Source organism: Lytechinus pictus, chromosome 14 (assembly GCF_037042905.1).
Source record: "Lytechinus pictus isolate F3 Inbred chromosome 14, Lp3.0, whole genome shotgun sequence".
NCBI lineage: Eukaryota > Metazoa > Echinodermata > Echinoidea > Temnopleuroida > Toxopneustidae > Lytechinus > Lytechinus pictus.
The window spans coordinates 7095271-7101625 of NC_087258.1; positions in this window are offsets into that span (position 1 = coordinate 7095271).

Consider the following 6355-nt stretch of genomic DNA (forward strand, 5'->3'; position numbering starts at 1 on the left):
AGTCTCTTTATTTAATTAGATGACAAAATTAATACAAACATATGGGCGTCAGCACAAAGGATTATCTTTTTAAATAAATATAAGGATTTATTTAAAATAGATATCTCTTTTGGTGGTACATGTATACATGTTGGCCTACGTGGGCGTCAGAGGGTTATCTTCAGTGTTTTTTTTTTTTTTTTTTGGGGGGGGGGGTGATACAGGGGCTACAATAGGTGCCCCCCCCCCAAAAAAAAAAAAAATGAAGATAATCTTCTGCCCATGTAGGCCAACGTGTATACCAACTAAAGAGAGTATTTATTTTTCTCACTCGCTGCGTTCCCTCGTATTTCAAACCACTGTTTTTTTTTTTTTTTTTTTTTTTTTTTTTAAGACAAGTGTATAGTGTCAAGAACCTGTAAAAATGTATTTTTTTTGCTCTTACGTGTGTGTTCGGTCGTATTTTGATTTAATAGTTGTAGTGAAATGTATTTATTAAGCAGTGATTATATGTGAGTGATGGTGAGTGATTATGATAGGCCATACTTTATTAAGAAAAATCCTCTTTAAGATATAGTGATTTGAATAAAAAGAGAGATACATAATCAAACATTAAGAATAATGCCGAAATTAAAATTGGGTATTAGATGAGAATTAAAGTTGCGGCATTTCGAAACTTCTCTTAATTTGGCAAACAAGTTATGATGCTCTCACTATTTTTTTCAGAAGGGGGGGGGGTCAGTGGCGTATAATGAGCCAACAATATTGAGAGGGCAAAAAATGGGGTAAGGGGCAAAATTTATCACTCGCTCTTTGTACATCAAGTCGACCTATTAAATAAAGAGAATCTTGTTTTTGACAGATTTTACATAACATCAAATTATAGTAATACATAGGCGGATCCAGCTTTTGGACAAAGGGGGGGGGGGTGCACTGCCGAGCGGCGCACATATTTTTGCACTTCACCGGCGCCATAAAAGAAAATGTTGATAAAGGGGTAAAGTCTGACCCTGTCAAATGCTCTTTTCAAAATGTAGGATTTCCAGTCATGCCATTTTGCATGACCACACGCAGATAATATTTCCGGGGGGGGGGGGGGGGGCAAGACTCGAAAATTTAGTGCACATCTCATATTTGCATATTTTTCATAGTTTTCATGAAATGTTAAGGAAAAAATATTGTTTTTCACAACAGCAGATCGCGAATGTGCCCCCCCCCCCATTCCCCCTTGCTGCGTACGACCATTCCCTGAAGTCCACTTAAACATATCTCATTATAACAGAAATATACATCAATTTAAACATATAATCTTTCTAAAACATATATAGAGAGAGATTGAAAAACTTATTAAAGAAAGAAACAAGCAAAAAGTAACACAAATTATGCATGTTATGTGCGATTTCAAAATCTCGTGTATTAACCCTTTTATTGCGATGAGGCCAATACTTTTGTATATTAATAGAGATACAAGTTTTTTTTTACTATATATATATATATATATATATATACACACAGGGGCGTCGATCCTTTTTTTAAGATTTGGGGGGCAAAATCATGAATCAACTTTCCAAAGGCGCTCGATATCACACAAAACAAACAAACTCACACAAACACACACACACACATATGCATATAGATATATATATATATTTATATGACTCATGAGATAGAAACACATATCTCACCAACAAATTAATGCGAGCGCGAAGCGCGAGCTGAAATTTTTTAGTATACTGACCTGAAAACAGGAAAAAGGTGCCTGTTTAGGACTGTTTGTAGTAACTCATGAGGAGGATACATATCTCACTACACAGATAATGCGAGTGCCGAGGGCGAGCTGAAATTTCTTTATATTCTGACCAGAAAGCTTGATATTCTATGCATTTTGGTACCAATGATTAAGATGGGTATCTAAAAAAACAATAGATGCGAGCGCGAAGTGCGAGCTTAAAATTTTGATATTTCGATCTGAAAAAAATGACAGTTTAATGGACGTTTGTAATAAAGAACAAGATTATATCCAGCAAAAGATTATTGCAAATCCAAGCGGGAGTTCTTTTGATGTTTAGAACTGAAAACGGGACATTCTATTCACCTATTTAATCATGAAAAGTATGGGGTTTTGCTACAGAAATGATGCGAGCGCGAAGCGCGAGCTGAAAATTTGTATATTCTAATCTGAGAAGCGGATAATTAAAGCACGATTTTAGATAAAGAACGAGTTGTGTAGCTCAATCTCAATATACGACTGGTTGCGTAATTATACACTCCCGGTACTAGCAAAGTTTTGGGCTAAAATATCGCATCATCTTCATAAAACACTATAGTAGCTGTCTTAAACTAAAGGCCATAGAGGTGGCACAATGTGGAATGTGTAAAGAAGAAAAGTGACTGACCTTCTTTTTATTAAAGCATTGGAAAATAAGATCAAAATTAAAGGATTTGCTCTACGCTTTTGTATGATTCTGGGATTTTTAAAATAAATTAAAGATTTCATGACATCTGTCATTCTGTGGTTAACTGCCCCGCCCCAGTCCACTCTGTAAGGGCATGCGATAAGCTTTGTTATGACCATTCAACAATAAAATGTATAACCAGGTGCCGCTGATCATTCTTGACCGGCGCCGATCTAGATTTGGTTGGCAATAGGCCCTTCTTCATTATTCTACCGGCGCCTTTTTATTGGAACCAGGGGACGCTGATTATTCTTGACCGGCGCCGATTTAGAACAAGTAGTGCTGATTATTTTTACCGACGTCACGTAAAATTCAGGCAGCGGCAATTCATAATTGACTGGCGCCGATTTAGAACCAGGAGGCGCCGATTATTCTTGACTGGCGCCGATTTTTAACCAGGTGGTGCTGATTATTCTTGTCCAGCGCCGATTTAGATTTAGCGGGAGATTTAGGTGGAGCTGATTATCCTTGATCGGCGCCGGTTAAGACTCAGGCAGCGCCGATTTATAACCAGATGGCGCTGATTATTCTTGACCAGCCCCGATTTAGATATAGGTGGCGCTGATTATCCTTGATCGGCGCCGGTTACGAACTCAGGCAGCGCCGATTTTTCTTTACCGGCGCCGATTTATAACCAGATGGCGCCGTTTATTCTTGTCCGGCGCCGATTTAGATTATTGGCGCTGATTATTCTTGATTGGCGCCAGTTATATGCAGGCAGCGCACTGCTGATTATTTTTAACCGGCGAAGTTGTTGGGAAAAGGGTAGTTAAAAGAAAAGATAAGATGATATGATTGTGCTTTGCTGGGGATAGTCTTTCCTTACTGTTGCTAATATTATATCAGTGTATAATTTGTTTATGCGGCGCCTTTTCTTTTCTTTCCTTTATTTTTATTTTTTCAAGCAGCGCCTTTTCTTTCTTTTATTTATTTTTTTTTTTTTTTTGAGCGGCGCCTTCGGCGCCGCTCAAATATTAGGGGGGGGGGCGCGCGCCCCCTGCGCCATCCCCCTGGATCCGCCACTGTAATATGTTTCACCTGTTTCCTCTCGGCCCGTCGCAATTTTTTTTTTCAGGGGGAGATCAGACCATGGCGCTCCAAGGCGTCGATCCATTTTTCAAATGGGGGGGGGGGGGCAAAATCATGAATCATTCCAAAGGCACACGATCACACAAAACAATCAAACAAACTCTCTCACACACACGCACACACACTTTTTTTTATTTTTTAAATATATATATATATATATATTTTTAAACAAGTTCACACCTAGTTACCATTATGCATATAGAGCATTTCCATTTATTTGAAAGCAGGATAAAAGAGCATTGTAGATTAAATGCCTTGCTCGGGGCATTTATAGCTGCCGCGGCCGGGGATCGAACCCCGGAGTTTTTCATGTATAGCAATTAGGCGCCTTAGACCACTCGGCCACGGCACCTCCACCCTCACACACATATTATGTACATAAATTTATATATATATATATATAAGAGAACCAAGGTTGAAACTTTCATGCTTTAATCCAACAAAATTTCTTGAAGTCCACAAATTTTCGACGAGTACATACCGAGTACATACCGTCTTTATATATATATTGAACATTTTGAGCAATGTTTGTGATCCTGAACAAGATGCGTAGGCCTATATAACTAAATAATTACTGCGAGCGCGAGGCGGCACGAGCTGAAAATTTTTGTCACCCCGACCTAAGAACTGGACATTCCTGCCACTTTTTGTAATCTTGAACAGGATAGGTATATAACTAAACATTGATGCGAGCGCGAAGCGCGAGCGGGAAAAATGAGATTTAGACCTAAAAATGGGACACTTATTCATGTTTTGTAAATCGTGAAAAGGATGGTTAATTGGGTATTTTCCTACATTGATAATGGAAACGTGAAAGTGGATAATTCAAGCATGTTTTAAATAAAGAACAAGCTGCATGTGATGATCTGAATAAACTTGGATGCGCGTGTTTTAGATTTAGACCTATAATCTGGGCATTCTAATCAAATACATTTCTGAAAATTTTGAAAATCAATAATGCGAGCGCGAAGCTCGAGCTGAAAAAGAAGTGATATTCCGATCTGAAGAAGTATGTGTATTTGAGTTTTGTCAGACGTGTATCAATCAGATATGATTATTTACGTCTGGGACCGACCTTTAACGTCACCATCCGAAAGACGTGACAAGGGCTCGAACCTCTGCATCAATTTGTAACTTGCTTGGATTACAGGCGCACGCCACAAAGCCCAGTAAAGGTAAATTTAAGCATTATTTCAAGCACTGTGTAGGTAAATTGTGATGTGGTTATGGTTAGCATTAAACGGTGCGAGCGCGATCGGGACATTTTGTCATAATGTAAAAAATAATGACTACCTTCCTATTCCTCTTCCTTAACTCGAGATGAACTCGTCGATATTACATTCTGAAAAAGGGACGGTGTAATTATTAGGAATTCATGGATATGTTATTATCTTATATGTAATAAGCCTTATGAGAGCGCGAAATTTGTTGATATATGAAGACCTGAAAACTGGACGCTTTACGCATTTTTTTAAATTATGGATAGGAAGCATGGGTTCATATATTTTTTTAACAATGAGAGCGCAAATCGCGAGCCGAAATCTATGATAAAACTGTCATGAAAAGGTGAATTTTAAGTAGATTTTTTTTTAAATCAACCTAGAGGTATACATAACTCACCTGGATCCGCCTATAAAAAAAGCGTTTGCTATTTTCTTGCTTATTCATTGGCAAAAAAAGAATGCCTATATATTGAAATTCCTGCGTAAATGTACCTTAACAAAAGTTCCAATGATAGATGGAATCATTTCCCGCGCAGAACGCGCGGAAAATCGTAAATTTGTATTGTACTTTAGCCGATGTAAAAACCAAATTTTAGACTTCATTTCGTTAATTTGCCAATTTCTATGTAACTATGTAGTTTTTTTTTTCTATTTGCACTTACGGTATTATTGGGGGGGGGGGGGGTAAAACGCTATGCTTGCCCCAGGGATCTGGGAAGCGGGGGTGCTGGGGGTGCTGCGTGTATTATTTTCCATAGGCAGCACCCCCACGAAATCAGGTTCCCTTTGTATTTTTTTGTATATGTTATAATGTACATAATTATCACATCCGACAATCACAAATCATTTACATAGTCTTTCCCATATTCCAATAACATCCCTCCTATAACGCGACTCAATCAAGCCCGGCGCTCCGATACAGACGTGGTCGCGCGCGATACGTGATAACCATAGTTTCCACACTACTCGATAGCAGGGAGGGACATGGGTGTGGTTGGACCACTGAACCTGTGAACTGGAAATACGTATTTCCAGTTCAGTGGGTTGGACTTGAAATTTCCAGTTTTATGTCGAATGAAGTGTGCGCGCGCCCGACCGCCCGTGTTTTGTATTAACAATTACAAGTCAGACAATAATAGAAATCAAATTTCACAGTCTTTTCACAAATCTGCCCCTGCCCCATGGCCCTGGGAAGCGGGGGTGATGGGGGTGAAGCACCACCAAATTTTAGCAATATTTTATGAAAATGGTGATATGCATGTCGTCATGAATATTTAATAGGTGGGTTGACTTGTGTGGAAATCTGTCCCCAAAGTAGGGGGACCAGGGCCTGGAAAATTTGACAAGCAAAAAAAAAAGAAGAAGAAAAGTTTTTCACCCAAAATGTAAGGTCATTTAGTCCAAAAGGTATTATTTCGATTGTGAAGTGATGTATTTTTTTCCATGAAAGACCAAAAATAGTAGGGGGACATTTTATATTGTGTCCCCCTACTATTTTTGGTAGGGGGGACACGTTCCCCTGTCCCCTCTGGGATTTCCGCCCACGTGGGTTGAAGATGTCACATCCCCACTATCCTGTTTCTTGTGTTATTACATGGAATCAAAATT